This window comes from Garra rufa, chromosome 5, assembly GCF_049309525.1.
Source record: "Garra rufa chromosome 5, GarRuf1.0, whole genome shotgun sequence".
NCBI classification, from domain to species: Eukaryota; Metazoa; Chordata; class Actinopteri; order Cypriniformes; family Cyprinidae; genus Garra; species Garra rufa.
Window position 1 is genome coordinate 10,699,728 of NC_133365.1, and position 25,061 is coordinate 10,724,788.

Below are 25,061 nucleotides of genomic sequence, written 5' to 3' on the forward strand. Positions count from 1 at the left end.
CATTTTTATTTTTTATAGACAATGATGATAGTTTCAGTAGATAAGATCCTTATTCCTCGGCTGAGATCGTGTAGAGCCCTTTGAAGTTGCATTGAAATTGCATTTTGGATCTTCATCCAGTTGGCCACCATTGAAGTCCACTATATGGGGAAAAATCCTGGAATGTTTTCCTCAAAAACCTTGATTTCTTTTTGAATGAAGAAAGAAAGAAATGAACATCTTGGTTGACATAGGGGTGAATAAAGGAATTAATTAAGGACATTTTCATTCCGGAGTGACTGATCCATTAACAATGCGTGTTTCTATATAGATTCAACTAGTTTTTGTGGATTTCTTCATCAGTCATCACACATGTTTTTAGGTTCACCCAAAAGTAACAATTCTGCCATCATTTACTCACCCTAATATTGTTCCAAACCTGACTTCATTTCTAAAATATTTATAAAATGCTCCTCAAACAACATTGAACTCCATTGACTTTCATTATATTCAGACATTTTTCAAAATATCTATCTTTTGTGTTCCACAGAAGAAAATCACAAAGGATTTGGAACGACACAAGGCTGCGTAAACTATCATTTTTGAGTGAACTATTCCGTTAACATCATTTCCCTGGTTCTGCTTCACTGGTTTAAACGAATTTCAGTGTCTTGCTGTTTTACTGTGATATCTAACATAAAACAGCTTGATCTGATGCTTGCACCATAAATCAGAAGACTCCTTAAGTGTTTAGAAGCATTATGGGAGACTCATGCCATAATCAAAAGTTATTTCCTTCATTTCCAACGCATTCCTTTTCACGTTCTCTCCTTGCACCTGTTTATCAGCCGCAGCGATGGAATTCTGTCCAGTCCACTTTCCGACATCGTGATGTTGTTATTTCTGATACTCCTATCCACAGACATCATTTTTCAGCATGACACATGACATGTGCTCTCTTACTTGTAAGGAACCATTTAACCTCTCTGCGCTGAAGGGTTCTTGGCTCTTCTTTCTGAGGAATGTACACCTGCTCCATCAAGGCCTTCTTTTTCCTTTCCGGAGCTTTATAACCTACGCTGTAGAGTGCTCACGTCAAGAATGAGCTCAACATAAGCTGGACATTGTTTCAGCAGCTGAAGACGTCTACGCAATAAACATGTAATAGATGATGTGCGGGATTACTTGGGTGAGAATACTTGGCCTGTAGCAATCAATTATTTCATCTTGAGTGCTTCAAGAGTTCAAGCACATCCCGGTGACTGCAGACGTGTGGCCAGGGTTTTGCATGGACCTCTGTTGTTGGTGATGGCTGCCCATCCAACTGGGAAATGCAATTATACTCCAGAAGGCTCACAAGCTCACAAAGCACATTCTTTGGAATCCTCTTTGTTTTATCAATACATAGTGGCCTGCTTGAATGTGTATTATTCCACCTGAGCAAATACTGCACACCATTTCACCCACAAAGCCCTCTCATCCTCTCTCTCACTCTCTCTTTCTCTCTATCTCTCTAACCATATGCTAATGTGATTAAATCTTTGCTGTTTTTGACAAGCTCGAGGAATGCCATCCTTGCAGAGCTTTTTCCTTAAGAGGAATTAGGAACAGTGTGTGACAACCTCCCAGTGAAGTATTGGCATAGTACATGTGCGCACCAATGAATTTGGTTTATTGTAACACTTGCAGTTTCAAAACACTTGACGTGCCAAATTCTTCCCATATTTTCATTTAGTTGTATAATAGCAGGTGCACAGATGGATTGCCATCTTGGCTTGAAAAAGAGTTGTTTCACCTGCCAGAAAACTGAAGGGTATTACATTCACACATTTAACCTAATACTTGCTGTGGAACATGGAATTTTGGATACATTAAAATGCATCAGCCAGACCATCACATATGTGACCCTGAACCACAAAACCAGTCTTAAGTAGCACGGGTGTATTTCTAGCAATAGCCAAAAATACATTGTATGGGTCAAAATGATAAATTTTTCTTTTATGCCAAAATCATTAGGATATTAAGTAAAGATCATGTTTCATGAATTTATTTTGTAAATGTCCTACTGTAAATATATTAAAATGTAATTTTTGATTAGTAATATGCATCACTATAGACTTCATTTGGACAACTTTAAAGGTGATTTTCTCAATATTTAGATTTTTTTTCCACCCTCAGATTCTAGGTTTTCAAATAGTTGTATCTCAGCCAAATATCGTCCTATCCTAATGGAAAGCTTATTTATTCAGATGATGTATAAATCTCAATTTAAAAAAATTGACCCTTATGACTGGTTTTGTGGTCCAGGGTCACATATATAGGAAACCTATTATGTAGCCATGAAGTAATCACAATAAAAATGTTTATAAATTTTGATTTGTTTTGTAACTACGGTTGGATATTTTAATTTTTCCTTATAAAAAATGCCTGCAGTAATAAGTACTGCAACCATGAGACCATGAGTAATGTTTTGTAAATGTGCATAGATGATGTTGTGGGCAGTTTTGTTTTGTTTTGTTTGAGCCACAATAGTCATTAGAATTTATATAGTAGCTGAAGTAAAACAAAACTATTTCATTAATTACATTTGCTCATTGTATTTTCTTTTCCTTCCAGTTTAATTTTTTAGGATCATCAGCCATTTACACAACCTATGGTGTTTTACAAGTCTCTCTTCGCTCTTATATCCCCCAGAGTGAAAATGTCATCATTGCCCTCTTGAATTTCACCTATCAACTTCCTACTTCCAGCCGACATCTGGCGATGTTGATACCACCATGCATTCCATGTCTTTGCTCCCTGACAAACCCAAATCTGTTCATCTTCTTCAGACAGCGGAAGACCTGTAATCTTTTGCAGGAGACTGACAGGCGTGCTAAAATAAACATATTCTGACTGCCGTCATTCTGTGGTGCTCATTCGCCAGGGATGACACTGCTGTGAGCATAAGATAGTAGATTCCCCCTTTTTTCCTCCTACACTTGGTCAAAATACCTTTTGTAGTTTGTAGCCATTAAGGTTTTAGATTATTCAGCATTTCCTATTGAAAACAATGAGAAAAAACACCAGGATTGAAAGTGATATTAGACTGTTTTGCTTTTGAAGTGTTTAATATTTTGTTTTGCCACTGAAGTTTTTGCCACTGGTTCAGAAAGTGCAGAGAAAACACTGAACCCTCATCCCCATAATGCCTCAGAAAAACTGCTTTCGGGTCAATCTGGAGGGAGCTTCTTACTAAATTCTCAGGCCAATGCAAACAGTGTAATGTTTGTACACCTATTTCCACTGGGAGCACGAAAAAAGGACTGCAGGGCTTTAATCAGAATCTTACAACAGCCGTGCCTTTGATAAGAGCCCTTGCTGAACATTTATCTTACTTCTCTATAGAGTGTAATGGCTTATGTCACCCACTTTAATCCTGCCTTGGAAACATGATGTTGGAGTGCTGCTGCAGATAACTGTGTTCAGCATGTGTTGTGTTGAGTTCAAATGTGTCTTGTCTTTTTATTTGTGATTTTCATGGATACAGCATGCCATTCATTTTACAACTTCTTGTCATAATCGTCTTGACCTGGCTAAAGAGGTACAGGGATACTGTAGAGCTCTGCAAAGTGGTGGGGCAATAATATTTGTCTTGGAGACGCTTCCAGCGATGAGGCCAACAACAGCAAAAGGTCTCTTGACAGGTGTCATGGATGAGAGTTCTTAGAATAACACAGTTGCTAAGTTTTGCACCAGCGTAGGAAGAGGGAAACTTGAGAGTTTACCATGCAAAACAGCTCAAATCCTGCTTACTTGGACATAAATTACAATTCAAGTGTAATTTAACGTGTGTCTCAAGTATTTAAAACTGAAAAGCCTTTTTACTCACTATTAGCTAAATTAGACATTGCACATCAGAGGTATACATGATTTTGCTTCCGTGATTTGTACAGCAGTTATTAAATCACATACTGTATTCTGTATTCTGAATTGACCTTTATCTTATTACAGTGGAGATCAAAAGTGACCCTTAGCAGGGAATTTGATTGACAGGCGATCTGACCAATCATAACGCAGAATATGCCATTTTTGTCAGACAAACAAACCAGACATGAGAGTAGATTAACGTTGGTGGACTTGAGCTTGAAAAATGTTGTGGATTGATACCTTTCTGCAGATAAAAAAACAAGGTAGCTTCTGGTGTTCATTCATGTTTATTTCATGCTATAACTAGTAAAGAGGAAGAGATTTTAGGTTCTCGTGACACCTGAACTGAGGCGTGACACATTAATGAGCCACAAAATTGTTTGAATTTATTAAAAAATAACAAAATTTGAAAGCTGAGATTTTTTTTCATACTTAAAGTAACCTGATCTGTCTTGTCTGTTGACGGGTCATTTAGGAAGGGTTAGTTAGAGAACAACCTATAATTTCCTGAATTTTAAGGTCACTGCATAGTCCTATTTGAAGTTATCCTAACAGGTGTAGAAGCATATTTCATAAATGAATTGTATTCTGAAGAACAGTATTAAAACCTTAAATTAGATATTTAAAAAAGAACTGTGATCACAATTAGAGGACATTTACAGATACGTCCAAGTTAATCTGGAACCTAGTACTAATTTCCTTAATTATACGACACACTCTATTTAATTGGCAGCATTCCTCTAATTTTCACTGAGATTGCTAGATGGCAGGCCACTCTAAGGTGACTGAAACTCTGCGACAGGAGGTTGTCCAGATGAAGGCCAATGTGATGACCCTTTCAGCCACTGCAAGAGAAATTGGTCGCTCCAAATCTGTGATTTTGAGAATATTGCAAATTTAAAATGACACTAATTCATTAGGCTGGTCGTCCATGTAAGACAAATGCGCAAGAAGAGAGGGTGAGGCGGAGACTCTCAATTGACTGTTTATAAACAGCTTGATTGACAGGCAATCTGACCAATCATAACGCTGAAACCGCCATTTTGTCTGACAAACAAACCAGACAGGAGTGTAGATTAACTCTTGTGGAGTTAAACTTGAAAAATTGTCTATTGACGTCTTTCTGCACTTGAAATAAAATACGTTCTGAAGTTCGTTCATGTTTATTTTGTGCTTTAAGTATAAAAGAAAAGACGATAGGTTTATGTGTCGAATAATCTAATAAGCCAATACAGTGATCTGTCACGACATAATAAAGAGCCACAAAACGGTATTTATTGTTTGAATTTCTTAAAAAATGACAACATTTTAAAGCAAGAGACCTTGTTTCATACCAGAAGTAACCTGCTCTCTCTTGTCCGTCAGCGTGTTGCCAGTTCCCTTATTGTTTGTATCCTCCGCAATGTGTTTTTCACTGCGTAAGAATATGATGTGTAGTGTGAGAGCGCATTGTTTGTTGGACATAGTGGACATAGCAACAGTAACTAAGGAGAGCAGGTTTTTGTCAAGGGTCAATTAGGAATCGGTTCAACAGTGCAGCTGGAATTGCTTGCCAGTTCAGAAAAGGTGCAACAGAAAAAGGTTTTCGGAGGTCATCATGTCCCAGCCAGCAATCAACACACAAATTTGAAAATATATTTGTTCTTTTTTTATTGACTCCTTTTTAGAAAAAGGAAGCAAAACTTCAAGAGGGGAACAGGCCAAAACAACAAACAAGCTGAGGAGCATGTTGTGTGGAGAGAGGAGAACTTGTCCAAAGTTCATTTTATTGATGAAAACAAGTTTAATTTATTTGGGTCTGATGGGAATCACTTTGTTCTGTGTCAAACTGAGGAAAGACTAAAGCCCAAGTGTGTAAAGAAGTCAGTGAAAGGTGGATGAGAAAGTGTCACGGTTTGGGGATGTTTTTTCTAGTTGGGCTTCTTAAACGGATACATGGCAGAGTGAATGCAAATGTTTATCAGAACCTCTTTCAGTAACATGCAGTCCCTTCCCTGCAAGCATCAGCCTGCAATTTTTAGCAAGACAATGCCCTAATCACACTGCAAAACAGGTAACGCATTTCCTTTAGGCTATGAACATTGAAATAATGAAATGGCCAGGCCAAAGTCCTGATCTGAACCTGATTGAAAATCTCTGGAAAATCTTTGGAGACAAAGTTATGGCTAAGAAACCAACTACAGTTATCGAACTATGGAAGAGAGTGCAAGAAGAGTGGACCAAGATCACACCAGCGCAGTCTGAGAAACTAGTGATGTCCTGCGGCTGTAAATGTGCTAAAGTCATTCAAAGCAAGGGCCTCTACACTTCCTACTAATATCTGACAGCTGTAACCCTCCAAAATTTTAGTTGTCATCTTCTTTCACGCTACACTGTAAAAAGATTTCACTAGTTTCAACTTAAAAACCGAAGTTCAGCAGCTGCCTTAAAATTTTAAGTTAAATCAACTTAAAACTTTCAGTTATTTCAACTCATGACAATAAAATTAGTTCAAATGACTTTTAAGTTGATTTAACTTATGAGTTGAAATTACTTGTAGTTTTATGTTGATTTAACTTAAAATGTTAAGGCAGCTGCTGAACTTATGTTTTTAAGTTGAAACTGGTGACAACTTTTTACAGTGTAAAGTTAAAATGACTGTTCTCTAATTTTGATCACTGTGTTTTCCACAAAATAGTTTTTTCCTAAAATGCCTTGGATATTTTATCAAACATATACCTACAGCTAATATTCCTTCAAGTTTAGAGCAATGAAGATGATCAATATTTCAGAAAAAATCAAGTATACCACTGTATATTGTCCTTATCTTATATTATATGCTTAAAAAGTGTTTACAAAGACCATAAACGTCCATTTGCATTTTGTTAGGCAGGACATGATTAGCTGTGACTTCCTGTTTAGCCCATGATCAGCTCAAGAAAGATTGTAATATTTACATTGGAGCAGTGTGTGATACTTGGGAAGGAAACTCACACAAGAGGGCTACAGAGCATGTTTTCTTTGCCTTGTCATATACAGCTGCTACTTATTCAGACTGACACCACTGCAGTATCAGGACGGACTTAACCAAAAAATAATTGGAGAGTGAAAAAAGATTGCAAAGGGCAATTCATGTTAATGGGTTGTAAAATAGCTTTCAGATTGCAGTCCTTCCAGGGTTTCAGTTTTTCAGTCCTCAGAGGTTGCAGGTGTGATTTGTTTAGCTGCTTTTTTCTATGATTCAAAACATTTTGGGAATCTGTTTTGGTCTCCTCAAAGAGTGCGTTGTAGAAAACGAAAAAAAAAAATGGTGTGTGGGTGTGTGTGTGGGTGTCTTTTTCAGTTACATATCATACATATAATTGCTATGGGATATTGTTACTCATTTATGTTCCAGGATTGTGTTCTGGCAGCTACTTCATCTTGTATTTAAATTTCAGTCTATGAATAAATCTGAAGCCGACAACTAAATAACCAGAGGCAAAACATTATGTCTTAAGTGGAACCAGAAAGCACATCACTTTATTTTGAGTACAGTCAGCTGCAGCCATCAGCCCAGTTTACTTTTGATGCTTTTAGCAGCTGTCATGAATGAGACGAATATGATGAACAATGGTATCAGCACATCTTGTACTTAAAATACAAAGAAAAACTCCAAAATAGGACAAAACTGTTATGAACTTATATAATTCTACATCACACCTGCACTCATTCAGAAACCGTTTTCAGTTAATGCTATCTTGCATCACCTAAATCATTCTAATCTCACTGAAACCTAATGTATACATCTTGTAGATGTGACAAACAAAAACTAATGGAGGTTGTTTATGATACCAATCAACAGGAAAACACTTCAGGATTCTTAGACACACTCAAGAATGTTCCTGTTCCGTGTTAGTAGAGAGGAAAATTCATCAATAACAATTTACATTTGTTCGATAATTTACAGTCATCGTGCCATATACAAAATATGCTAAAATTGTTACTTGATCATTAAATTGAATGTTTAATGAATGCAAACTGTCTAACAAAGTCAGTGTGAATTAAAAGAATATTGTAAAGAAATATGCAAATATTAGCATGTTTCATACATGTGCATTATAAAGGTCTAAACTACAGTTCAGCTCAATATTACTTTGTAAATCATCAGTTTAGACTCAATATTCTGTCCTTTTCAGTGGGTGGTGGTGGTGGTAAAGCTCAGCTGTGGTTGTGGTTGGTGAGGTTTAGCCTGGTTTATCCATTAGTCACAGTACTAATAAAGTTATTCATGTTTTCAACACACAATGTTAGTCTACTACATTCTTACAAACTCATATTCTGCCGTATGGCTCATTGTCATCATCACTGTAGTGTCTTGTTTGTTCATTTGAAAGTGATTTTCACTCTAAGGAAGAAGCCAAGTTGAATGAAGTAATGGATTCGGTCTTAAATATAGGGCAAACTTGTCTTCCTTCTTAGGCCTATCATGCTTTTCAAAGGTCTAATCATAACCTTGTTTCTCTACTGTTTATTTTTGTCTTCCTAACCTTTAATTACCAAGCTAAGAATCAATCTTTAACAGGTCTTTCATTTGTTAAATTGTTTTTGACCACTGAAATTATTATCTGTATTTAGCCTCCAATAAAATGTTACCACATTTGCAAGCACTTATGCAGACAAATAAGATTTTTTTTACTCCTTTGATTTTTTTTAAGAAGCTTGCAGATGGTTTAGGATTTAAATTGTTGCAGTATAGTTAATACTTGAGCAAATTAGAATTTCATGTTTCAAGCCAGTTTTGAAACTTGTATATTGGCACAAACATCATACAAGCAAGGACTATGCACTTCGCTTTTATCCCTTTTTAGTTTCCCAAATGTCAGGGTTTTTTTTCTAAATTTTATTTTGGTGGGATAGTCACTCTCTGATGTTATTTACACTGACTGTATCTTTGTACTTTGTAGCTTTATCTTAAAGAAAACATATTTTTAGTGTTAACTCTTTACTTTTATGTACTCCATAAGACTACTGCTAAATACGTACCATCTGCAAACAGATCTTTTCGAAGCATGGACTTGAACCGAGGGTTTATGTGCAGATTGTACCACACAAGTAGATATGGGAATTAGTCATCAAGAGCCCTGCTGGCCTCACACTGTTATGCCACTTGCTCTGTCACACCAAGTAAATATAAATAGCATGACTAACCACATGCAGTCCAGTGAAAGTAACCCTGTGCTTAACTGAATGCATTTGAGTTTTATAGAAAGCTGTAAAGGTGTTTACAGATGTGTGCCAACCACACTCAAGAGAATCTCATTTTAGAGTGTGATAAAAATCAAGCATTAATAACCATTTTATTGCTTTTTTTTGTATTTGCAAATATTAAACTTTACTTTCCCTGCTATAACTATTGGTATGGTCTGTTTTGAAGAATTGTTTCAGGGTGATTTAGTGTAATACAGTTTACCTCATGTACATAAATGATAAGTACCAATTAAAGGCTTAGGAAAAGAAATCCGTCTAATGAAAACAGAAGCCTATTCTGACTAAAATAAAATTCTGTAAATAAAATTTGTGTCAGTTTGACAAAGTGGAGCTTTATATAAAATAAGGAAGCCCGCAGTGAAAACATCTCTGAAGTAAATATTATTTTAGACCTAGTTGCAGGAGTGCTCCTTTGAGCTTCAAACTGTTGTATTAGGTGTTTAAGAAAATTAATTGAGGGATTAATATAACTTGAGATGAGAATTTATGAGAAAAATAGCGCATCAGCGCAGACAAAGAAGCAAGAAATAAAAAGTCTGGTAGTTCAAGAAGGATCTTTATGAGAGGAATACAAGGAAGTTTAGTGAGTAATTGTGAGAATGTTTAGGGGAGCTGAACAGAGGCTACACAACGTATAACTAAGAGCTGTTTTAATGATTTAATAGTAAGCAAGTTTATGAGAACAAATGCAAAAAAAAAAACAGTGGTAGGTAAATATACAGTTGAGGTCAAAAGTTTACATCCCCCTTTCAGAATCTAAAAAATGTTAATTATTTTACCAAAATAAGACGGATCATACAAAATGCATGTTATTGTTTATTTAGTACTGACCTGAATACGATATTTCACAGAAGATGTTTACATATAGTCCACAAGAGAAAATAATCGTTACATAATACAAATTACACAATTCAAAAGTTTACATCCCCTTGATTCTTAATACTGTGTTGTTACATGGATGGTCCCTTGTTTGTCCTGAACAGTTAAACTGCCTGCTGTTCTTCAGAAAAATCCTTCAGGTCCCACAAATTCCTTGGTTTTCCAGCATTTTTGTGTATTTGAACCCTTTCCAACAATAACTGTATGTTTTTGAGATCCATTTTTTCATACTGTGGGCAACTGAGGGACTCATATGCAATTATTACAAAAGGTTTAAATGCTCACTGATGCTCCAGAAGGAAAACCATGCAGTAAGAGCAGAGGGGTAAAAACTGGGAAACATGTAAGTATCTTCTGTAGCCTCAGAGGGCAGTACTAAATGAAAAAAATATGATATTGAGGCAAAATAAGAAAAATTTAGACATCTCCATTCTGTTCAAAGTTTTCACCCCCGACTCTTAATTATGTGAAAATGTTAACGTCCCCATAAAACCAAAATCAACATTTTTTAGCCTTAAGGTTATGTATGAACTAGTGTGCTCCAAAACAATGACAAAATTCACATTTACATGATACAAGCATTCAAATCTTAAAGTCGCTGACCTCCGCCAATATGGATTACCATTTTTGTTGACATCACCCTGAACTTCAGCTTATCATCAAACTTTCTGTCCAATCAAATGCTCTTTAGAATCCGAAGCCCCCTTCACTATAAAAAGACAATAAAGCTGCGGCTAAAATCAGTTACTTGATCACACAATTTGTATTTTCTGTACGGCGAAAATATAGTGGATAGGGAACGATTCGGACAGTGTAAATAAGCTTTATATTGGGACAAAATAAGTCTTGTTTTTGGCTGTGTCACGTAAACCAATGCAGTGCAAACACAGTCTGCTTTATAGCAATATAGATGAGATCAAACGCAGTCTTACCGAGCTCAACGGCACTGGCCCAAGCTGTGATAAACAAAATGCTATTGGCTATTTAAAAATGGAGTGGGGCTGCTTGATATGTCCTGCTATGTCTTCCTGTTTCAGTTGAAATTACGTCAAAACTTAGAATAACGCCACATTTCAAAGCACTTCAGTGGACCTTTAAGTAGTTAGAAAGAACAACACAATTAGATTTGATGATTTGATTTGATTTGATGTAGAATAATAAACAAGAATGTGTTTGATGACTTTTATGAAGATTTGTAAGGGACTTTTTAATAATAGATTAAAAAAAACAGCTCTTTTAAGTGGTTTTAACATGTTCAAATGAGTGTTTTACTGTTATCAGATCTTCATGTCTTATCAAGACTTCTCATCATAATGGGTAATGATGCTTGACATAAGAGGAATATGTTTTTTTTCTAAACCTTGTTAAGATCACTATGATATAAACATTTTTGGGTGGAAATTACACATTACACTCCACCCAGTGCTTTGAAGCCATGCATCATTTGTTTTGCATGCATCAACAAATCTTTCTTTCTTTCTTTCTTTTTCTTTCTTTCGCACTGTGTAAGGCATCTAATAATAACGTCTTTATTGCACATTAGAGCTTAAAAATACTCTTTTACTGTGACTGCTCAGTCAAAAGTTGAGCTGACAATTTTGATGAACATTAACTGTGATCAGTTTGTGGCATGTGGTTCTGCTTAATTATATCCAAGCACAGATAATTAAAAATTATTTTAGTGAAGATTTACATATAGTTTTCCCATGGCCATAGTCTGCGATTACGCTAATCACACAGGATTTAAACCGTGCCATAGCTTGTAATAATCTTTGCTTGCAGCTAAATTACTTGACCACTCTGAATGCAGTCCTAGCATTCCCCAAATGAATCCCCAAGGCCCAAATGGGCAGATGAAAAGCATTCCTTAACCTCTAACAGTACAGTAAATATCACAACACCCAACCTCATTTCATCACTATTGTGTAATTTACAGTCAAGAACATCAAAGATGGCTTTAACCACATTGAAAAAAAAAGTGTGTGTGGCTTATTTTCAAACCAGTATGACCACTACGAAAATGACTTCACACTGTCAGTAAATGAAGGCAGACAGTTAAATGGTTAAAAAAAATAATTTTTAAAAGGTTTTTTATTTTAAAATTTTATAGTGTATTGTTTTAATAGATTTATTTCATTTTTAACTTTTAATATTTAACTTTGGTTGAAACGAGCTCTGTTTTCTCATCAAAATGCATTAATAGCTATGAAGGGCTGATGAAATATAATGTAATGTTTCTTTAACCTGTCATTGTTTCCTTTTCCGCTCCAACATTGCTATGACTGAATATCTCTTAAAAACAATTAAAATACTCTAGTGGGCTGTTCCGAGCAGCCGTGCAGTATGCTAAAATCTGGGAGTTTGAGCAATATGTTAAACCCTTTACACAGTGCTATAGTGAAAAGCAAAGCATTTTCCAAGAAAAAGAAGAAGGGAAAATAATTGCTTCTCAAGGGTTTATGACAAGAGGCAGAGCGGACAACACCCTACTACCCCGTACTGTTTTTTTTTCTTCTTTTTTCTTTTCTTTCTCACCCTCTCTTCCTCTCTCTCTCTCTCTCTCCTAGGAAAAAAGCTGCCTGCACCTGTGTGGGCTCTTTTTAACACCTCCCGTGGCATTTCGTAATCACACTTCCCTCTGATCAAAGTGTCCAAGAACTGTCGTGAGCAGAGATATTAGATCTCACCTGCGATAAAGACAGTTGGTGTTTTCTTTTTTCAGACTAGTTGAGAATAATGAACCGCTGTTATAATAGACAGTTGAAGTGGCCCGGAGAACACTGTGGTGATGATGATGATAATGCCCCTCCCTGCTGAGTGTTCTCTGTGTCGACCACCTGTAGGTGTGGCATTATATGTAAACAGTCAAATGCAGGGGGAAAAAAACATGCAAACGAACCTTCATGTGCATTGAGAACAGAATTTGAGTCCATAGTCTGCAGGGCAGAAGAGCGTCCTGTGCGAGGCAGGAATGTTATCACGGTGCATTTGGGACTGGCCCTCCTAATTACAGGAGGGTAAGTTTGGTTAGGCCAGAGGCAGTGTGTAATTACTATGATTGCAATGCTTTAGACATAAGTCTATCCTGGCCTGCAGTTCCTTTTGAAGAAAGAGGCCCAGAAAAGACACACTGTGTGTTAACTATATTAAATGTGTACCTTGTATTGTTAAAGCAGACATAGGCAGAGCAGTTATGAATTTAATGACCACTGAATAGCGCTGATTGACAGTTGACCCCATAAGGACAGTGTGTATGTAATCAGTGTTTTTTGGAATCCAGAAAACACATATAGTTCAAAAACTTTCTAATGTGTTATGAAATGGCTACAGATTATGCTGTCGAATATGAAATTAAAGTAAGTCATTAGGTGATAAGTAAGCTATCAATCGCAGCATATCCCCAGCAGCCTGGTGACCATCTCAGACATGTCCTGGTTGGGATTTCTAACCAGGACATGATAAAATAAGGCATATGCTCACCCTAGTTATTAGAAAATGTCCCCTTTCACTGTTATTGCAAGGTTGCAAAGCAGTTCATAATTGCTTACTTGTTTTTTCTTTCTAAAATGTACTGTAACTTAATCAGTAACAAATGACAATAATGTCTCATTAGTTAACGTTAGTTCTATTATGACAACTCTCGGATGGTAATGGATTTGACAATGTTAATGTACAGTCAAGGTCAAAAGTTTTCATACACCTTGCAGAATCTGCGAAATGTTAATTATTCTACCAAAATAAGAGGGATCATACAAAATGCATGTTATTTTTTTTTAGTACTGGCCTAAATAAGATATTTAACATAGAGATAATAGTTGAGTTTATAAAAATGACCTTAATACTGTGTTACCTAAATGATCCACAGCTGTGTGTGTGTGTGTGTGTGTGTGTGTGTGTGTGTGTGTGTGTGTGTGTGTGTGTGTGTGTGTGTGTGTGTGTGTGTGTGTGTGTGTGTGTGTGTGTGTGTGTCCTTGTATTTATCACGTTATGGGGACCAAATGTCCCCATAAGGATAGGAATACCAGTAAATTTTGACCTTGTGGGGACATTTCTCAGGTCCCCATGAGGAAACAGGCTTATAAATCATGCACAATGAGTTTTTTTGAGGAAGTAAAAGTTTGCACAATCTCCTGTGAGGGCTAGGTTTAGGTGTAGGGAAGGTGTAGGGTGATAGCAAATATCGTTTGTACAGTATAAAAACCATTACGCCTATGGAATGTCCCCACAATTCACAAAAACAAACATGTGTGTGTGTGTGTGTGTGTGTGTGTGTGTGTGTGTGTGTTTGTTTGTTTGTTTGTTTGTTTGTTTAGTGATAGTTATTCATGAGTCCCTTGTTTGTCCTGAACAGTTAAACTGCCCACTGTTTTTCAGAAAAGTCCTTCAGGTCCCGCAAATTATTTGGTTAGGCAAAATAAGAAAAATGTACACATCTTCATTCTGTTCAAAAGTTTTCACCCCTGGCTCTTAATGCATCGTGTTTCCTTCTAAAGCATTAGTGAGTGTTTGAACCTCCTCTAATAGTTGCATATGACAACCCTCAGTTGTCCTCAGTGTGAAAAGATGGATCTCTAAATCGTACAGTCATTGTTAAAAAGGGTTAAAATACACAAAAATGCTGAAAAACCAAAGAATTGAGGGACCTGAAGGATTTTTCTGAAGAACAGCAGGCAGTTTAACTGTTCAGGACAAACAAGGGACTCATGAAGAACTATCACTAAAAAAAAAGGTAACAACATAGTATTAAGAATCAAGCGTAGGTAAACTTTTGAATGAGGTCATTTTTCTAAATTCAACAATTTTTCTTGCGGACTTTTATGAGAAATATAAATTTTTATTTTAAGGTCAGTACTAAATAAAAAATAATAACATTTTGTATGAGCCCTCTCATTTCTGTAAAATAATTAACATGCAAGGTGTATGTAAACTTTTGACCTCAATTGTATTTGGTCTTCGGGAAACAGATCAGTTGCGACACTGCTGCTGAATTGCTGTTGCTGCACTTGTAGCATATATAATAACCTGTAGCAGATCTATGCAGGTGGAGCTAGGGATGTGGAGGGTTTCAGAGTAGAACTCTGAACTCTGCGAACTGCTCTAGTGAATGCTAACCTATCTAGAGTTTCATGACAGAACTTTAATCTATTAATATAATATATAATTAATATATTTAATCTTTAATATTATTTGTGTTATTTAAAAATCTTTATTGTTAGTTCATTTAGTTCAGTTCTATTAAATAGTGTAATAAAACATTTATTAGAAAATTTTGAAATGTACATTAGGATTTATAATTGCTTTAGAAGGTTTTTAACCCTAATTCATAAAGTGGAAAGATAAACATGGTTTAGTTTAAATTACATCCACACTGTATGAGCTTAATTTTTTTTCTGCACTGTTTAACACATCCTTCTTAAATAACAGGAAGGGAGTGCATTCCAAAATAAAGTTGTTTGTGGCCACCTTTTATGTCCAACCGAAGAATTCAGCTAACTTAATTTTTACACAGAAGTTCCTGCTACATTCAGGCAGGGGACATATGGCAGCTGTGAATGTGGTTTCAACCCTAGAACATTAAGTTTTAGTAACGTGACTCATTTATCATTCTACTCCATTCATAGAAATCTTGAGGTCGATTGCGTCAGTCTTTCCTCCCAGTTCTTTGATTCTACACTAGTGGAAACCTTGTAATATTGTACTAAGTTAAAATCATAGCAACGGCCCTGCAGATGTCCGAGACAAAAAGATTAGATTTTAACTCATCGTTAAACACGGCTACTGTTTGCATGCCCTTGTTTAACTAAAGTGATTTGTTAAGTAAATGTTCAACAAAGGTCTGGTTACCTAGCTGCAATCCACAGGAATACAGAGCGTAGTATATGGCATCATCCTTTGAAAAATCAAGAGGGAGGTTTTAATGAAAACAAGCCATGTGTTCTGCATACGATCAGATTCATAAGCTTTCCCATCATGACAAATCCCAGCACTACAGCTGCTCATGTGTACCCTAAACCAACAAGGACAACATACGTATAGGTTTCTCGCTCTGAATCCCCTTTACAAGTCTCTGCCATAACATGTGATTGATCTAAATGTTGGAAAAAGGTGTTTTTAATGCAGGAAACAAAATAAATGAATTCCCTTGTAAATGAACTATAAAGTGTGCTCACTCAGATGGCTCAAATCTCAAGCCCTGGAGTATTTATAGGAAGAATTCATGGAAAAGCGAATGTGTTTGTCATTGTGAAATACATTTTGTTAATGAAACAGTGGACATTATGTTGTTTTGGAGTTTTTCATGCAGTGAATGGAGGAGCTTATGAGTTTTAGCAGTTTTGCATGTGTTCGGTCAACTCTGGTTCACCTCCGCTTTGCTTCGCTTCATGCACTTGTGCAGGTGGTGTGCTTCAGTAATAAAGACAGGCTTTACAAACAATATTGTTTTCCTCTGTAGCCAAAAGAGAATTCTTCATTAGTTTGCAAAAGGGATCCAGGTTCACACATGCAAGCCAACCTGATTCTGGTCATTTTCAATGCCTTCTTAAATATAAGGTGTGTTATGTTAAACATTGTGATTGAGAGAGCTTTTGTAAGCCAATTGAAAGATTCACACTCAAAAAACAAAGAGCAGAACGCTGTGAAAAACTAAATAGCCCATGACATTTTTTTCCTGTCCCCACAATGTGTAAGAAACATAAAATGTTATGACTTAGGATAAAAGTGTCTGATAAAATTGATGAGCACTTAATCTATAAATGTCAGTCTTTGGAAAGGTTTCTCACAGGTTCACATATATGAATCTCAATGTCCCTAAGGGCAATGCTGCTTTGCACATGTTTCAGATAAACTTAAATTTTCCCAAAAGTAACATGGAAGCCAAAAGAATGTGGAAAATGGTTGTTGTAGTAGCACTGCTGGGGAAAGCTGTCTGCGTGGAGTCACATTGGTGTAGGAAATCTCAAAAGAGACCTAAACTCAACTGATTTGTGTGCTGCCACTTTTGCTGACCCCAGGTGCAAGTTTTTGAAGCTGTAATTCTCAACGTAACTTCGCTGCGCTCTTAATTTAAGACACTTTTCCTTGACAGTAGGTAGGTAGGTACGCTGACTCTCCTCGTCAATATAGACCTCTGAACTTAGCATTCAAATGGTTTTTACTCAACCTGGAATATTTCCCACCTGTTGCAAAGGCATTTGGTTTTTGAAAGCTGTGCCTCTTGCAATTTATGCATGGTTTATTTCTTTAAAAATGCACGAGCGTGCATATTTTTTCAGATAACACATATACATAATACAATTGATAATGCATAATCTTAGATTTGAATATGCTAATTCTTGTTAATTCCATAAAGTTTTTATCTTGATTATACCATACAGCTTTGAAGGATTTTTCTCCATGTAGTGGACTACACTAGGGATCAGCGGGTTGAAGGTCCAAATGCAGTTTCAGTGCAGTCTTATCTAGCAAAACAATCATCATTTTCAAAAAAAAAAAAAAAATTTTTATACTTTTTAACCACAGATTCTAATCATGCAATTGCTCTGCATCCACGACTTCACACATTACATAGTCACGCATTACGTACTTGGAAAGGTCATGTGTGATGTAGGCGGAAGAAACGACCCAGTGTTTACAAAGCAAACGTGCAAAGAAAGTCAAAAACAACCCGATCTCATGACAAAAACATACCTGTGGGAAATACGGACCAATAAGTACATATCACTGCAGTTTCAAACAGAAATGTCCATTAGAGGTGGTAAACAGTGAGCACTTGTAATCATTTTCGTACACAGTTATGATTACAGCTCCATATGTTTCGCTTTCTGGTGTTCTACCTATCCGATTATGCTACCAGCACTGTATTTTTAACACTTTAAGTGTAGGTTTTGGGTTGGGGTAGGTTTACATGACTGGTTAGCACAAATTGTCAGAACACCGGATGTAACAAGCTTGAATGGTAACTCAGCCAGCATGGAACTGGACTTAGGATGCGGAATCCTTGGGTACGAATCCCGTGAGAAACATGACTCCTGATAAAAGATAAAAGATAAAAGATCGAAAAACAAGCTAAAACGGCATGCTTACGATTGCGTTTTTACGTCACATTCGCTTTTGTTCATACTATAAGGTGGGTGCAGATGGTGAATTATTTTAAAACGTCACAGAGAATTAGAGTTATAGCGCCACTCAATGGACATTTTAAATCAGAACTGCGGGGACACGTACAAAAACAAAAAAAACAGCTGCGACTGGAAACAATAAATGAAAATTTCTACCTATTATTTTTGTACTCTGTTAACGCCACTCGGTGGACATTTCTGTTAAAAAACTGCAGTGATATGTACTTACTGGTACACATTTCGCATCTCTCGAAAAAGTTCCCACAAGTACATTTTCGCCATGAGACCAGGTTGCAAACAATGATCTCTAATGATTTTAAAGTTGCAGAAGAAAATGATTTTTTTTTTAACTTGGAGAAAAATCCTGAAATGTTTTCCTCAAAAACCTTAAAGGGGTCCTATTATGCTCTTTTACAAAGTCTTTATTTTGTTTTGGGGCTGCACTAGAACATGCTCTCATACTTGGTGGTTCGAAAAACGCATTTTTCACATAATTTACATTAGTACAATGGCTTTCTCCCCAGGCTGGAACAAATGGCTCGATTAGTTCCGGGTTCCACCTTCCTAAAAAACAAATGTATTGTGATTGGTTAGCAGTCCCAATTGGCGGACAGCTTAGATGGCGTTCAGTACTACCACGCCCCTTCCCAAAGCAGCAAACTAGATTAAAGATTTAAATATGGATATTTTTCTTACAAAAACACATCGGATCACTAAAGGAGGCTTTTACTAAACCCCCGGAGCCATGTGAGACAGTTTTTATTATGGATCGACTTTTGGACTGATGGAGAGAAACACTCGTCTATGCCGTTCAGTCTATGCCGTTGTAAAGCTTGGGAGTGCCAGGATTATTTTTAATATAACTCCAATTGCATTCGTCTGAAAGAAGGAAGTCATACACACCTAGGATGCATGGAGAGTGAGTAAATAGTACGCTACAGTAGTGTTGGTCCTTTCGTCAGCCTGCGAGATCGCCAATACATGATATTATCATTATTGTGCTAATGTATTTAATTATTTACATGCCCGAAACCAGCTCCAGCATAAGGCTAGTGAAGCTATTTACACTGTATGATAAATAAATTTCTTACCACACACTGCACACGTCTACGGCGCGGCTCTGCGTGTGTTTCGACCCTCTATACTGCTTACGTCAATGGCACGGTTCCAGCACGGCTACCGGAGCAGTTCGCGGACTTACCTGCGGCTCGCTGAAGCGTCCTAGAAGCGGCTGTCCATAATACATCGCTAAAGTTAGGCGGATCCCCCACCCGCTAGATTTGAATTTCCGTAGGCGGGATTTACGTTGTGACATCATAGCATCCGGAAAACAAACTAAATCAAAAACTAAATCTCCCTAACTTTGTAGATGTTTTTATGCACAAACATACACACCACACACTGGCTAAAGTTCAAAAAGTGAAAAAGCATAATAAGACCCCTTTAATTTCTTTTTTATTAAAGAAAGAAGGAATGGTGAGTAAATTATCAGGAAGTTTTAATTCAGGAGTGAACTAATCCTTTAAAGAGCCCCCCCAATTAGTTACTTGCAAAACTAATTATATTAAATGAAATGTTTGCAATAATGTTGCTTGGGGGGGGGAATCTGATTAACCATCAACTAAGAAAAGATGCTTTTTGCCCCTGTAAAGTTGTAGTTACAGCATTTACCAGCAGGGGCTGTCTTAACCATGCTGCTAACCAGCCAAATCTTGACCCCTCGGTTAAAGCCACATTTTTTGTGGTTTGGTCAAGGCTTGTTCGAATTCTGCTCCAACACAGTCATTTTGCTTAGCTTTCTGCCCAACTGATTGCCCACTTCTCTTCCTCCACCCTTGGCCGTGTCCACAGTTGTCAAGCCCCATCTCAGTCCTCAGAGTGGAACACCAGCTCTTTTCAGGGTGTTTTGTAGATGGCCAGAGGACACCTGCTCAGGCTGTGTTTATTTTCTTGCACAAACACCCAAGCAATGTGTTTATGATTGGAAAAGCCGAGCACATGAGTAAACATTTGCTTAAATCCCATCTCCCTTCAACCTCCATATAAACAACCTTATTTTGTCCTTTCCTCCTTTTTTTCTTTTTGGGACTTTTTTGATGTACATTCTTTTCTTCTCACAACCACATAACTCGACACAATCCTATTTCTGTATTTCCCAAAAAGTCCTGTCACAGTTCCACCACCTGCTTTGAATTTGCTGTCCCACGGTAACAAGGTTTGATTACTTTCTTTTCTTTCCTTCTCTCAGTTTCTTCTTGCGAATATGTATCAAACTATTTTTAAAATTCCGAAATTGTCAAAGTAAATCCAGATTTGAATGTCCAGCTGCCAAAATGAGCAACCAGTCTTTCGGTATGGTTAAGTTGTACATTTTTGTTCTTCGTGCCAGGACATCTGTCTTCTGACACACCCTGTCATTATAAGAAAAAGGAAGCAGCATCTTTTGATTATTTTCATTCGTATTGCATACATTTTCACAGAAACTCTGTAAGTCTGTCAAAGACATTAAAAAACATGTTAAACACTGCCAAATTCAATAATTTGTTGTAGCCACTCTGTGGTTGAGTGCTGCATTGAGATTTTTGAGCCATTTTGAACACACACTGATTGTCAGCTGTAGGCTGACTAGGTTTGAATTGTTCAACTTCAGTTGTTCAGGAACTACCATTAAACACATTAAACATTTTTACCTCTTCTGTGGTCCAAAGTTTTATGCATATGTTGGCCAAATTTAAAGCACATGTACAGAATTACAGCCTTTTGTTCATACAGGCTAAGAAAATTCCTCAGGAAACGTGTGAGTTTATATACATACACTACCATTCAAAAGTTTGGGATCAGTACGATTTTAATGTTTTTTTTTAAAGAGGTCTCTTATTCTCATCAAGGCTCCATTTATTTTGATCAGAAATACAGAAAAAAACTAATATTGTGAAATATTATTGCAAAATAAAATACCAGTTTTCTATTTTAATGTACTTTAAAATATAATTTATTTCTGTGATGCAAAGCTACATTTTTTGGAACCTATGGTACTTTTTTTCAGGATTTTTTTTTTGATAAATAAAAAGTTAAAAAGAATAGCATTTATTTAAAATAGAAGTATTTACTATCACTTTGTGTCAGTTTAGCACATCCTTGCTGAATAAAATTATTCATTTCTTTTTTTTTTTAAAAAAGAAAAAAAATGACTGATCCCAAAGTTTTGAACAGTAGTGTATATTGTTACAAAATAAATGCTGTTCTTTTTAACTTTTCATTCATTAAAGAATCTGGAAGAAGTATCACAGGTTCCAAAAAATATGTTTCCAACATTGATAATAAATCAGCATATTAGAATGATTTCTGAAGGTTTATGTGACACTGAAGACTGGAGTAATAATGCTGAAAATTACATTTACGCTTTACATTAAATTAAAAACTGGTATTTCAAATTGCAACAATATTTTACAATATTACAGTTTATTTTTTTTTTTAAATAAATGCAGCCTTGATGAGCATAAGAGACAGAAAAAAAATCTTACTGAATCCAAACTTTTGAACAGTAGTGTATGTTTCCACAGTATAAATATTTTTTATTTAATTGTAATTTTTTTAACATGTATACATATGTTTGTGTATTCTTAGCCCTAGGATAATGGCAAGTGGTTGGTTATGTGAGTTCAGAGGTGTTGTTATATCTGTGTTCTGACTTCTGTGAAAAAATGTGCATCGCGTTTCCAGTTTAGAGGATTTTTGTTTGAAGTCCTGTGACCCTGTAGAGCACTTCCAGGCTCTCTTAGTTTTCTAAAGGCCAAATGCGATTCTGGCCGATCCCAACAGAAGCAGAACACCTCAGCACATCTGGACTCACCACTGCATCTATTACACAAGCCCCGCTATGTGAAGTCACGTCCAAGTCAAATAAGCAACCTCCCTCCCCCCCCCTCAAGGAACACCTAAAGAGGGACAAGGGTAAAGCTGCCAAAAAAAGGACTCCGACCTCAAGCATTCCTCTCATCCAGGTCATGTTTTCATTACCCCGACAAATTTACACAGTTGTTAGTGATGGCCTGGGATTCCTCCTAAAGCACAGCCCACCAATAATAAACAGAGGCCAGCTGACACCTTCAGACACCTGCAAGCCTCCCTGACAGTGCAGGATTGTTCCCAGGCGGAGAGCACCAAGAGGCCCTGCCTTTCTCAAAGTGTTATCCATTCGAGAGGGTGCCACCATACCACCCTGACGCACACGTCCAAGCCTTGAAAGAAATGTGTCACTGGTAATTCCTGCTGGAGGAAACATCGTCATGAACCAGCCAGACCGGTGATAAAAGCCGCTCAGTGTGTTTTCTTCATTCAGTGCCACACCGCTCAAGAGTGGGGTTATGAGAGTATCTCACTTTCTTGAGTCATCAGTGCTTTGACGCTGTAAAACAGGTGCAGCACACTTATGGATATTTTTTGACTTAGACTACTAAATTAATATTTTGAGAGAGCACTAACATAAAAATTCTGGTTGATATGTGACGGAAAAAAATATTTTCATTCAAATTTATATACTTGCAGTACTGTTCAAAGGTTTGGAATCTGTAAGAGTTAACTTTTTAATTTTTTTTCATAAATTAATACTTTTATTCAGCTAAAATGATATTAAATTGATCAAAAGTCTAAAAAAAATGTATCACCGTTTCCACAAAAATATTAAGTAGCATAACTCTTTTCAACATTCATGTATTTTGCTTGAGCACCAAATAGAATGATTTCTGAAGACAGGAGAAATGGCTGCAAAAAATTAAGCCTGTCCATCACAGGTATAAATTACTAAAATATATTAAAATAACAATAAAACAAATATTTTAAATGGTCAGTAAACTTATTTATTTATTTTTTCAGTAATTATTCAGATTTGTGAAGGATCATTTTTTGACACTGACGACAGGAGTAATAGCTGCAGAAAAGTAAGCATGTCCATCATGGGAATAAATTACTTAAAATAATTTAAATTAAAATAAAATGTAAAATTATAAAAATATTTTTGTTTGTTTTTACTGTATATTTGATCAAAAAAATGCATCCTTGTCACGTAAGAGACTTCGGTAGCACTTTACAGGAAGGTTCATTAGTTAACTTTGGATAACATGAACTAGGAATGAACAATACTTCTACAGTATTTAGTAATTTTAGTTTTTACTAAAGTTTTTAGCATTTACTAATGCATTATTAAAATCACAAGTTATGTTTGTTAAAGGAGTAGTTCACTTTCAGAACAAAAATGTACAGATAATGTATTCACCTCCTTGTCATCCAAGATGTTCATGTCTTTCTTTCTTCAGTCGTAAAGAAATGATGTTTTTTGAGGAAAACATTTCAGGATTTCTCTCCATATAATGGACTTCCATGGTGCCCCCGAGTTTGAACTTCCAAAATGCAGTTCAAATGCAGCTTCAAAGGGCTCTAAATAATCCCAGCCGAGGAAGAAGAGTCTTATATAGTGAAACAATCGGTTATTTTCTAAAAACATTTACAATTCATATACTTTTTAATCTCTACACAGAGTACACACAGAGCTAGTAGACGAGCATTTAAGGTTAAAAAGTATATTAATTGTAATAAAAAAAAAAAAAAAAAAGATCGTTTTGCTAGATAAGACCCTTCTTTTCTCGGCTGGGATCATTTAGAGCCGTTTGAAACTGCAATTTTGAAGTTCAAACTCGGGGGCACCATAGAAGTCCATTATATGGAGAGAAATTCTGAAATGTTTTCTTCAAGAAACATAATTTCCTTACAACTAAAGAAAGAAAGACATGAACATCTTGGATGACAAGGGGGCACTGTTTTTTAATTTAGAATTTGTATTAACTAACATTAGCAAAGATTTATAAATAGTGTAATAAATGTATTGTTCATTGTTCGTTCATGTTAGTTAATACGTTTAACTAATGTTAACAAATTACCTTATTGTAAAGTGTTACCGAGATTTCTTTAAAAAAATCTTACTGATTTCAAACTTTTGGGTGTTATATACGATTTTGTGTAAATAAATTCAAAAATAAAAAAGTGAAAGCTAAAATAAATTTTGTGTACTGCAAAAATATAGTCTAATATCAAAAAGCATGGTCCCAATACATTATGTATCCCTATAATTGTAGGAAGAGGCAAAGACGTAGTTTTTTGTAGTTTTGGTGAAGTAGACTTTTACACTTGCTTTTACTGCCAATACAATTTTCACTCCTTTGTAGTTCATTACTGGCATAGTCTGTAAGTATTGTTTGCTCGTAAGAGGCTGTTTCTTTATCAGCTACAGTAAAAGGGTAAACTTCTTGAAGCTACAACACCTGCTCTGTTAAACTCCAGTTAACTGATGGAAACAGTCAGTTCCACAGATCTGTTTTTATCACTTGGCCTGAGGACTTATGAGGGCGAGAGGAAACCTTTCTGCCATTGTATGACTGTGGGCTAGAGGGTTTTGATTCTTCTTTTGCAATCGAAAGATGATCTCCAATCCTTGCTCTGCCCACTGTAATTCCTCACCTTTGCCTGATGATTTCTTTTCAAGACTGACGGGGGAGTGCAAAAGCCACAGATAAGGTAGCTGGATCAGCCCCTGGCCAGCTGTGAACCCGATAACATCTGTTTAAAGCATCTAAAGGAGGACCGTTCCTTTTCAAGTCTGCAGTGCTAGTTATCTCACTTTTATCCTGCACATGTAAGGGAAATCCACAGATGGCCAGGGATCTGATAGAAATACAAATGTGATATCATTGACTAGGCTATCAAAAAAGGGGTGATTTCACAAAAGAAGTGTGACTCTGTCTCTCGCTGTCTCTTAGAGGTAAACAGACAAGCCAAAACAAAGATCCTCTTCACAGCAGATGTGGTTGGAAGTTATTCTTTCATCATTAGCATCCAGACAAAACAACTGCTGACTGAACTCTGAACTGTGTGGTGTTCTGTCTTCCATTC

General features: G+C 36.4%; 1 protein-coding gene across 1 annotated transcript in view; it reads left to right on the top strand.

Annotated features, from left to right (window-relative positions):
* Positions 1-25,061, top strand: part of cfap299 (cilia and flagella associated protein 299) — a 68,948-nt gene that overhangs the window by 35,558 nt on the left and 8,329 nt on the right. The gene's annotated exons all lie outside the window — the stretch shown is intronic.